At 42.5% G+C, this 10430-nt stretch overlaps 2 non-coding genes across 2 annotated transcripts; both read right to left on the reverse strand.

The window, feature by feature from the left end:
• Positions 1-502: 502 nt before the first annotated feature.
• Positions 503-609, reverse strand: LOC125584612. Its single transcript, XR_007321524.1, has one exon. It is a non-coding gene; the product is annotated as a small nucleolar RNA R71 (small nucleolar RNA).
• A 5399-nt stretch (positions 610-6008) lies between these two features.
• On the reverse strand, positions 6009-6115 carry LOC125584702. The gene has a single exon (XR_007321611.1). It is a non-coding gene; the product is annotated as a small nucleolar RNA R71 (small nucleolar RNA).
• Positions 6116-10430: the final 4315 nt, after the last annotated feature.

Genomic DNA, 10430 nt, shown 5'->3' on the forward strand with positions numbered 1-10430 from the left:
ACCTAGTTCCAATAGTAGCAGACATCAGAGCTTTAGAGAGGGAGTGTGCTAGAGCTAGAAGAGAAGAAGAACACCAAGCACACTTGGATATTGATATGGCAGATCCACCGCAAGGGGCAGAACACCAACCGCGGGCAGCTCGACCCATTGGTACTTATGACCGGCCCAACATTCATGGTCATAGACTGGGAATCCGAGCACCGGCTGTGGCAGCCAACAACTTTGAGGTCAAGTCAGGACTCCTCAACGTGATCGAGAACAACAAGTATCATGGCTTGGCTCTAGAGGACCCATTTGATCACTTGGATAGGTCGACAGCTACTGTGGGTTGTCAAAAACCAATGGTGTGTCTGAGGATGCCTTGAAGCTGAAGTTATTCCCTTTCTCTTTGGGGGATAAGGCACGTCAGTGGGAGAAGTCTCTACCCAGCGACTCTATCACTACTTGGGATGAGTGCAAGAGAGCATTCTTGGAGAAATTCTTCTCATCCTCAAGAACTGCTAAGCTGAGAAATGAGATCTCCAGTTTCCAACAGAAGAACTTGGAAGGCTTCAGTGAAGCCTGGGAGAGATTCAAGGGCTACCAAGCTCAATGCCCACACCATGGTTTCTCTAAGGAGAGCTTGCTGAGCACATTCTACCGTGGTGCTCTTCCTAAGTACAGGGCCAGACTGGATACAGCTAGCAATGGGTTCTTCTTGGGGAGAACTGAGGAAGATGCAGAGGAGCTGGTTGACAACATGGTAAAGAGTGATGCAGTCTACAGTGGAGACCACGACAGAAGCAGTCGAACAGATGATAAGCAGACGAGGAAGGAGTTGAAAGCTCTACAGGATAAGATAGACATCCTCCTTGCTGATAAAGCCACACAAGAGCAGCTGCACTTTGTTGGTAACCCAAGCCAAGAGACACCACCTGTTGTCCATGAGGTTGAGGGTTTGGAAGGTCAGGAAGAGCTGTGTTTCATCAACAACAATGGTAGCTGGTACAAAAAAGAGCCCAACTTTCAGTACAACAACTACCAACAGAAATCCTATCCCAACAACCAACAGAGTGGTTATCCGCCTCGAAACAACCAGCAAGGCAGCTATCAACCTCAGCAAAACCCCTCATCTGGTTCCTCTGCTCCTCAAGAGAGCAGCACTGACACCCTGCTGAAACAAATCTTGGAGTCTCAGACTAGAAGTGAGAAGCATGTTGGTTATGAGTTGAAGAACCTTCATTCCAAGATTGATGGGAGCTACAATGAGCTCAACAACAAGTTCTCACATCTTGCTTCTACAGTCAAGAATTTAGAGAATCAGTTTGCTTCCATGAACACTCACCAGACTCGCCAGCAAGGATCTCTACCTGGAAAATCTGACCAAAACCCCAAGGAGGCCAAAGCTATCACCCTTAGGAGTGGTAAGCAGTTACCTCCTACAACCCTCACCAGGGATGCTGAAAACTAGGTGAAGAGGTGGCCATCAACTTAGATGATGAAGTGGTGATTGTTGATGAGAAAATCAATGATGAAATCTTGGAGAAGATTGTGGAAGCCAAGGGTAAAGGAAAGGTTGGGGAAGAGAAGAAAACAGTGAAAGATGGTGAAGTTCTTGCTCCAGCAAGTGAGAATTCTTTTGTTCCTCCTCCCTATGAACCCAAACTACCATTCCCTGGTAGATTCAAGAGGCAGCTGCTAGAGAAGTACAAGGCTTTGTTTGAGAAGCAAATGAGTGAAGCTCAGGTTGCAATGCCCATCATCGATGCTTTCATGTTGATTCCTCAATACAACAAGTTCCTGAAAGATGTTGTAGCTGCAAAGAAGAAGGAAATGGAAAGCATGATGATTCTTACCCATGAGTGCAGTGCCATCATCCAAAGGCTTGATGTTCCAGAGAAGTTAGAGGATCCAGGATGCTTCACACTACCTTGTGCTCTTGGACCTATGGTATTTGAGAAATGTCTCTGCGATTTGGGAGCTAGTGTCAGCGTGATGCCTTTGTCTGTTGCAAAGAAGCTTGGATTCACTCAGTACAAGAAGTGTAAACTCTCTCTGGTGTTAGCTGATCGTTCAGTGAAGTACCCTGTGGGCATCTTAGAGGACCTACCTGTGAAGATTGGAAGGTATGAGATACCTACAGATTTTGTGGTGCTTGAGATGGGTGAGGAGGCTCAGGACCCATTGATTCTTGGAAGGCCATTCTTAGCTACAGCAGGAGCAATTGTTAAGGTGAAAGAGGGCACGATTGATCTCCATTTGGGTAAAGGGCATGTTCTCCACTTTGACATCAAGGAGAAAATGAAGAAACCAACTGTGTTCGGGCAAGCCTTCTACATTGAAGAGATGGGCACTCTTACTGATGAGCACCTTGAAGAGTTACCACCTGAGGACGACGAGGAGGGAGCATCTCCCTCTACTCATTCTCCATAGAAGGTAACCCACTACTTTCCCTTGTATATACCATTTCGTTTTTGCATATTAGTTTTCTCTTTTTGGGTATCTCTCTCTCCTTGACAACACAGAGACTGTGTCATTTAAGTTTGGGGGAGGTACCAAGTATTTGATCACGTTTGCTTTGATGATTTTGAGTCTCATGCATTGCATTATACATATATATTTGCATAAAAAAAAATTCATTTAGTTTGCATCATTGGCATTTCTAGGAGAGTCTAGAGCATATAGGTTGCATTTACTTGCATTGGGAGCAATGATTTGAAATGCCTTGTAAAGAACATTACTTTGCACCTGAATAGCTTATGCACCTCTCAAAAACACTTGTATGCTTCGAGCCTTGAAGACTCTTCCTGAAACTTGTTGATTGCTGAAACTCAGTCTTTGAAGCCAACTACAACCTTATTTGAACTGAACGAACTTAATGCTTCTTGCTCATGGTCCCTTGTGTACTGAGTCATGGCTATACACACTTGAGTTGTCACATCCTTTATGCCAATCTTATTTTGACAAACTCTAGTGGTAGACCACTCCCAAAACCTTTCCCTTCTTTTAAGCTTTCATTATTTGATGAGTGAGGCCTTTTTCGGAAAGCCTTACATGTGCATAATGTTGAGAGTATCGAGAACGACAATGCTTGGTCTTCATTCTTGCTAGATTAGGCACTCTATTGTCTAGCTATAGGTGGGGGTGAGTGTGGTGACTATGGTTTGGAAGCATGAAAATTTCAAAGGAAAAGAATAGACTCTTTGTGTTTAAATGGATAATCTTATTGGAATTAATAGATAAACGTCTAGCTCGAGTTTATGAAAAGTCTTGGCCCCCGAAAAAAATATATATATATATAAAAAAAAAAAAGAGAAAGAAAAAGGTAGCTAGCAAAGTTGTTTAGAGCTAAGATTTGTTTAGAAGTTGAGAAAATCCTTTATAGATTTCAAAGAAAAAGAGTTTTATGTGCAAAGTATTCTTGGGATCTTTTGGTGAGAGATGGGAGTTGGGTTTTTGACATTGGGAAGTGATTGTGTAACCTGTATGTTTGGGAAAAGGGTAGAACAATGGAGATTGAGCATTGTATGTATGAGTTTGTCCATTTCTTAGATATATTATGTGCAATGTCAAGACTACTTGTTTGAGAGTAAACCACTTTAAAAGATCATGGATTTTGAACCTCTTGACCCACTTGAATAAAAGCCTTCTCTTACTCAACCAAATGATTTGGACTAATTGACCATTTGCAAGAATTCACTTGATGCTATGCTTAATGAACTTGAGAGTTGGCTGATTTGCATGTGTGAATGCATGATGATGAATGTAGGGATGAAAAGAGTTGAGATAGACCTATAGAAGCTAGAGTATAATAAGAGAGGGTGTACTAATGCTGAATGTAAATGTTGATTTGAGTGCTTTGTGTGTTTCTTTTGGCTATGAGCTCCCACCTTCAAACATCTCTCCCTATGAGTTCTAGAAAGTTCACTTGAGGACAAGTAAAAGAATAAGTTTGGGGGAGTTGATATCTTGCATATTCACATTGCTTTATCCATTTATTCATGTGCATTTTCATCATATAGATTAGGATTTAGCCATGTCTAGATTGCATTTTGCATACATATGTCTCTATTAGGTATTGGAGTACCATATGGAGTTCCTGGAGACATTTGGGTACATTTGGAACTCAATTGGAGGTGATTAGAGTGATCTTTGGACGAGCACAGCCTGGAGCGACTTCCCGGAGCGACTACATGAAGTCGCTGTGACACATATCTCGAAGCGACCTTGTCAGAGCGACGTAGAGAGGTCGCTCGCGTTTCTATCGTGAGACACCCCTCCCAGAGCGACTTGCCAGAGCGACGTTTCAAGGTCGCTCGCGTTTCCATGGCGAGACGACACCCAACGAGGTCCGGAGCGACGTCTTCAGAGCGACACAGCCAGGTCGCTCGCGAAGAAACGACCCAGGAGCGACCTCTCGCAGCGACGTGCCGAGGTTGCTCCGCATCTATTTGTTTGGCGAATTCATGATTTCTCAAGGGCCTTTTGGTCATTTCATTATGCACGTTTTTACTTCTGAAAACCTATGTTTTAAGTACCTTTGTAAGCCACCAGAGATAATCTTTTTTTTTGAGAGAGAAGAACTAGTAAAAAACTCTTTTGATTCAGATTTCATTGCTTTCATCTTGTGTTCTTGTTGATTTCTTATCTATTTCTCTACATGGTTAATCTGAAATCCAATATGGGTTTAAGAGGAATCATGGAGATTAGTGAGTAATCACCTTTTGAATTCATGGGTTAGGGAGATTAAGGGTGATTAGGTTAGTTCTAGGATGTTTTAGTGTAGATCATTCTTGTTCCTTGCTAGTAGAGTATTCATAATGCATCTTCTGAGTTGGCCACTCAAAAGTTGATCAATAGGCATTTCCCACCCGAAAGGTGTTTGATGAAATGCCTGAGACAACTCTCCTAGGCTTTTAGTATACTTTGCCAAAGACATTTGTTGTTAAAGGTGCTAAGATAGCTAATAGACTTGTTAGTAATGATTGCTTTCATATTATTCAACCAAAGACATTTGATGTTTGAGATATGTTAGCAAATGAGCATTTATCTAGACATAGAGCTTGCTTAGAATTGTGTCTAGGCTTAAGGTTGATAGTTTGATTGATCATTTGCCATCCTTAGTTCGATACTTGATCACCCAAGGTCTAATCCCTATGCCCATGAGTTCTCTTTTCCCTTAGTCAAGAAAGTATCATTCTGTAATTGCTTTCTAGTATTAGTAGTAATTTAAAACCCATCTAAATCATTGGTTGCACTTAGATTAAGTGAGTACTTGCATTCTCAGTGCTTTGATATCCCTCAGAACTGGTTCGACAATCACTATACTACAACATTTGTCTTAGGAGCCTTGAAAACTCCTAACATCAAATTGGCGCCGTTGCCAAATTCTGAGTAGATTTGAACATTGAGATTTAGTCACTTGCTTGAGACTAAGTCATTTTAATTTTGTTTTGTTACTGATTCTTCTTCTTCACCTACCTTTAACTTTCAGGTGTATGAACTTGAGGAGCAGGGGTCCATCAAACCTAGTTCCAATAGTAGCAGACATCAGAGCTTTAGAGAGGGAGTGTGCTAGAGCTAGAAGAGAAGAAGAACACCAAGCACACTTGGATATTGATATGGCAGATCCACCGCAAGGGGCAGAACACCAACCGCGGGCAGCTCGACCCATTGGTACTTATGACCGGCCCAACATTCATGGTCATAGACTGGGAATCCGAGCACCGGCTGTGGCAGCCAACAACTTTGAGGTCAAGTCAGGACTTCTCAACGTGATCGAGAACAACAAGTATCATGGCTTGGCTCTAGAGGACCCATTTGATCACTTGGATAGGTTCGACAGCTACTGTGGGTTGTCAAAAACCAATGGTGTGTCTGAGGATGCCTTAAAGCTGAAGTTATTCCCTTTCTCTTTGGGGGATAAGGCACGTCAGTGGGAGAAGTCTCTACCCAGCGACTCTATCACCACTTGGGATGAGTGCAAGAGAGCATTCTTGGAGAAATTCTTCTCATCCTCAAGAACTGCTAAGCTGAGAAATGAGATCTCCAGTTTCCAACAGAAGAACTTGGAAGGCTTCACTGAAGCCTATGAGAGATTCAAGGGCTACCAATCTCAATGCCCACACCATGGTTTCTCTAAGGAGAGCTTGCTGAGCACATTCTACCGTGGTGCTCTTCCTAAGTACAGGGCCAGACTGGATACAGCTAGCAATGGGTTCTTCTTGGGGAGAACTGAGGAAGATGCAGAGGAGCTGGTTGACAACATGGTAAAGAGTGATGCAGTCAGTGGAGACCACGACAGAAGCAGTCGAACAGATGATAAGTAGACGAGGAAGGAGTTAAAAGCTCTACAGGATAAGATAGACATCCTCCTTGCTGATAAAGCCACACAAGAGCAGCTGCACTTTGTTGGTAACCCAAGCCAAGAGACACCACCTGTTGTCCATGAGGTTGAAGGTTTGGAAGGCCAGGAAGAGCTGTGTTTCATCAACAACAATGGTAGCTGGTACAAAAAAGAGCCCAACTTTCAGTACAACAACTACCAACAGAAATCCTATCCCAACAACCAACAGAGTGGTTATCCGCCTCGAAACAACCAGCAAGGCAGCTATCAACCTCAGCAAAACCCCTCATCTGGTTCCTCTGCTCCTCAAGAGAGCAGCACTGACACCCTGCTGAAACAAATCTTGGAGTCTCAGACTAGAAGTGAGAAGCATGTTGGTTATGAGTTGAAGAACCTTCATTCCAAGATTGATGGGAGCTACAATGAGCTCAACAACAAGTTCTCACATCTTGCTTCTACAGTCAAGAATTTAGAGAATCAGTTTGCTTCCATGAACACTCACCAGACTCGCCAGCAAGGATCTCTACCTGGAAAATCTGACCAAAACCCCAAGGAGGCCAAAGCTATCACCCTTAGGAGTGGTAAGCAGTTACCTCCTACAACCCTCACCAGGGATGCTGAAAAACTAGGTGAAGAGGTGGCCATCAACTTAGATGATGAAGTGGTGATTGTTGATGAGAAAATCAATGATGAAATCTTGGAGAAGATTGTGGAAGCCAAGGGTAAAGGAAAGGTTGGGGAAGAGAAGAAAACAGTGAAAGATGGTGAAGTTCTTGCTCCAGCAAGTGAGAATTCTTTTGTTCCTCCTCCCTATGAACCCAAACTACCATTCCCTGGTAGATTCAAGAGGCAGCTGCTAGAGAAGTACAAGGCTTTGTTTGAGAAGCAAATGAGTGAAGCTCAGGTTGCAATGCCCATCATCGATGCTTTCATGTTGATTCCTCAATACAACAAGTTCCTGAAAGATGTTGTAGCTGCAAAGAAGAAGGAAATGGAAAGCATGATGATTCTTACCCATGAGTGCAGTGCCATCATCCAAAGGCTTGATGTTCCAGAGAAGTTAGAGGATCCAGGATGCTTCACACTACCTTGTGCTCTTGGACCTATGGTATTTGAGAAATGTCTCTGCGATTTGGGAGCTAGTGTCAGCGTGATGCCTTTGTCTGTTGCAAAGAAGCTTGGATTCACTCAGTACAAGAAGTGTAAACTCTCTCTGGTGTTAGCTGATCGTTCAGTGAAGTACCCTGTGGGCATCTTAGAGGACCTACCTGTGAAGATTGGAAGGTATGAGATACCTACAGATTTTGTGGTGCTTGAGATGGGTGAGGAGGCTCAGGACCCATTGATTCTTGGAAGGCCATTCTTAGCTACAGCAGGAGCAATTGTTAAGGTGAAAGAGGGCACGATTGATCTCCATTTGGGTAAAGGGCATGTTCTCCACTTTGACATCAAGGAGAAAATGAAGAAACCAACTGTGTTCGGGCAAGCCTTCTACATTGAAGAGATGGGCACTCTTACTGATGAGCACCTTGAAGAGTTACCACCTGAGGACGACGAGGAGGGAGCATCTCCCTCTACTCATTCTCCATAGAAGGTAACCCACTACTTTCCCTTGTATATACCATTTCGTTTTTGCATATTAGTTTTCTCTTTTTGGGTATCTCTCTCTCCTTGACAACACAGAGACTGTGTCATTTAAGTTTGGGGGAGGTACCAAGTATTTGATCACGTTTGCTTTGATGATTTTGAGTCTCATGCATTGCATTATACATATATATTTGCATAAAAAAAAATTCATTTAGTTTGCATCATTGGCATTTCTAGGAGAGTCTAGAGCATATAGGTTGCATTTACTTGCATTGGGAGCAATGATTTGAAATGCCTTGTAAAGAACATTACTTTGCACCTGAGTAGCTTATGCACCTCTCAAAAACACTTGTATGCTTCGAGCCTTGAAGACTCTTCCTGAAACTTGTTGATTGCTGAAACTCAGTCTTTGAAGCCAACTACAACCTTATTTGAACTGAACGAACTTAATGCTTCTTGCTCATGGTCCCTTGTGTACTGAGTCATGGCTATACACACTTGAGTTGTCACATCCTTTATGCCAATCTTATTTTGACAAACTCTAGTGGTAGACCACTCCCAAAACCTTTCCCTTCTTTTAAGCTTTCATTATTTGATGAGTGAGGCCTTTTTCGGAAAGCCTTACATGTGCATAATGTTGAGAGTATCGGGAACGACAATGCTTGGTCTTCATTCTTGCTAGATTAGGCACTCTATTGTCTAGCTATAGGTGGGGGTGAGTGTGGTGACTATGGTTTGGAAGCATGAAAAATTCAAAGGAAAAGAATAGACTCTTTGTGTTTAAATGGATAATCTTATTGGAATTAATAGATAAACGTCTAGCTCGAGTTTATGAAAAGTCTTGGCCCCCGAAAAAAAAATATATATATATAAAAAAAAAAAAAAAAAAGGGAGCTAGCAAAGTTGTTTAGAGCTAAGATTTGTTTAGAAGTTGAGAAAATCCTTTATAGATTTCAAAGAAAAAGAGTTTTATGTGCAAAGTATTCTTGGGATCTTTTGGTGAGAGATGGGAGTTGGGTTTTGACATTGGGAAGTGATTGTGTAACCTGTATGTTTGGGAAAAGGGTAGAACAATGGAGATTGAGCATTGTATGCATGAGTTGGTCCCTTTCTTAGATATATTATGTGCAATGTCAAGACTACTTGTTTGAGAGTAAACCACTTTAAAAGATCATGGATTTTGAACCTCTTGACCCACTTGAATAAAAGCATTATCTTACTCAACCAAATGATTTGGACCAATTGACCATTTGCAAGAATTCACTTGATGCTATGCTTAATGAACTTGAGAGTTGGCTGATTTGCATGTGTGAATGCATGATGATGAATGTAGGGATGAAAAGAGTTGAGATAGACCTAGAGAAGCTAGAGTATAATAAGAGAGGGTGTACTAATGCTGAATGTAAATGTTGATTTGAGTGCTTTGTGTGTTTCTTTTGGCTATGAGCTCCCACCTTCAAACATCTCTCCCTATGAGTTCTAGAAAGTTCACTTGAGGACAAGTAAAAGAATAAGTTTGGGGGAGTTGATATCTTGCATATTCACATTGCTTTATCCATTTATTCATGTGCATTTTCATCATATAGATTAGGATTTAGCCATGTCTAGGTTGCATTTTGCATACATATGTCTCTATTAGGTATTGGAGTACCATATGGAGTTCCTGGAGACATTTGGGTACATTTGGAACTCAATGGAGGTGATTAGAGTGATCTTTGGACGAGCACTGCCTGGAGCGACTTCCCGGAGCGACTACATGAAGTCGCTGTGACACAAATCTCGGAGCGACCTTGCCAGAGCGACGTAGAGAGGTCGCTCGCGTTTCTATCGCGAGACACCCCTCCCAGAGCGACTTGCCAGAGCGACGTTTCAAGGTCGCTCGCGTTTCCATGGCGAGACGACACCCAACGAGGTCCGGAGCGACGTCTTCAGAGCGACACAGCCAGGTCGCTCGCGAGGAGACGACCCGGGAACGACGTCTTCAGAGCGACACAGCCAGGTCGCTCGCGAAGAAACGACCCAGGAGCGACCTCTCGCAGCGACGTGCCGAGGTCGCTCCGCATCTATTTGTTTGGCGAATTCATGATTTCTCAATGGCCTTTTGGTCATTTCATTATGCACGTTTTTACTTCTGAAAACCTATGTTTTTAAGGACCTTTGTAAGCCACCAGAGATAATCTTTTTTTTTGGAGAGAAGAACTAGTAAAAAACCTCTTTTGATTCAGATTTCATTGCTTTCATCTTGTGTTCTTGTTGATTTCTTATCTATTTCTCTACATGGTTAATCTGAAATCCAATATGGGTTTAAGAGGAATCATGGAGATTAGTGAGTAATCACCTTTTGAATTCATGGGTTAGGGAGATTAAGGGTGATTAGGTTAGTTCTAGGATGTTTTAGTGTAGATCATTCTTGTTCCTTGCTAGTAGAGTATTCCCAATGCATCTTCTGAGTTGGCCACTCAAAAGTTGATCAATAGGCATTTCCCACCCGAAAGGTGTTTGATGAAATGTCTGAGAC

Source organism: Brassica napus, chromosome C3 (genome assembly GCF_020379485.1).
Source record: "Brassica napus cultivar Da-Ae chromosome C3, Da-Ae, whole genome shotgun sequence".
NCBI lineage: Eukaryota > Viridiplantae > Streptophyta > Magnoliopsida > Brassicales > Brassicaceae > Brassica > Brassica napus.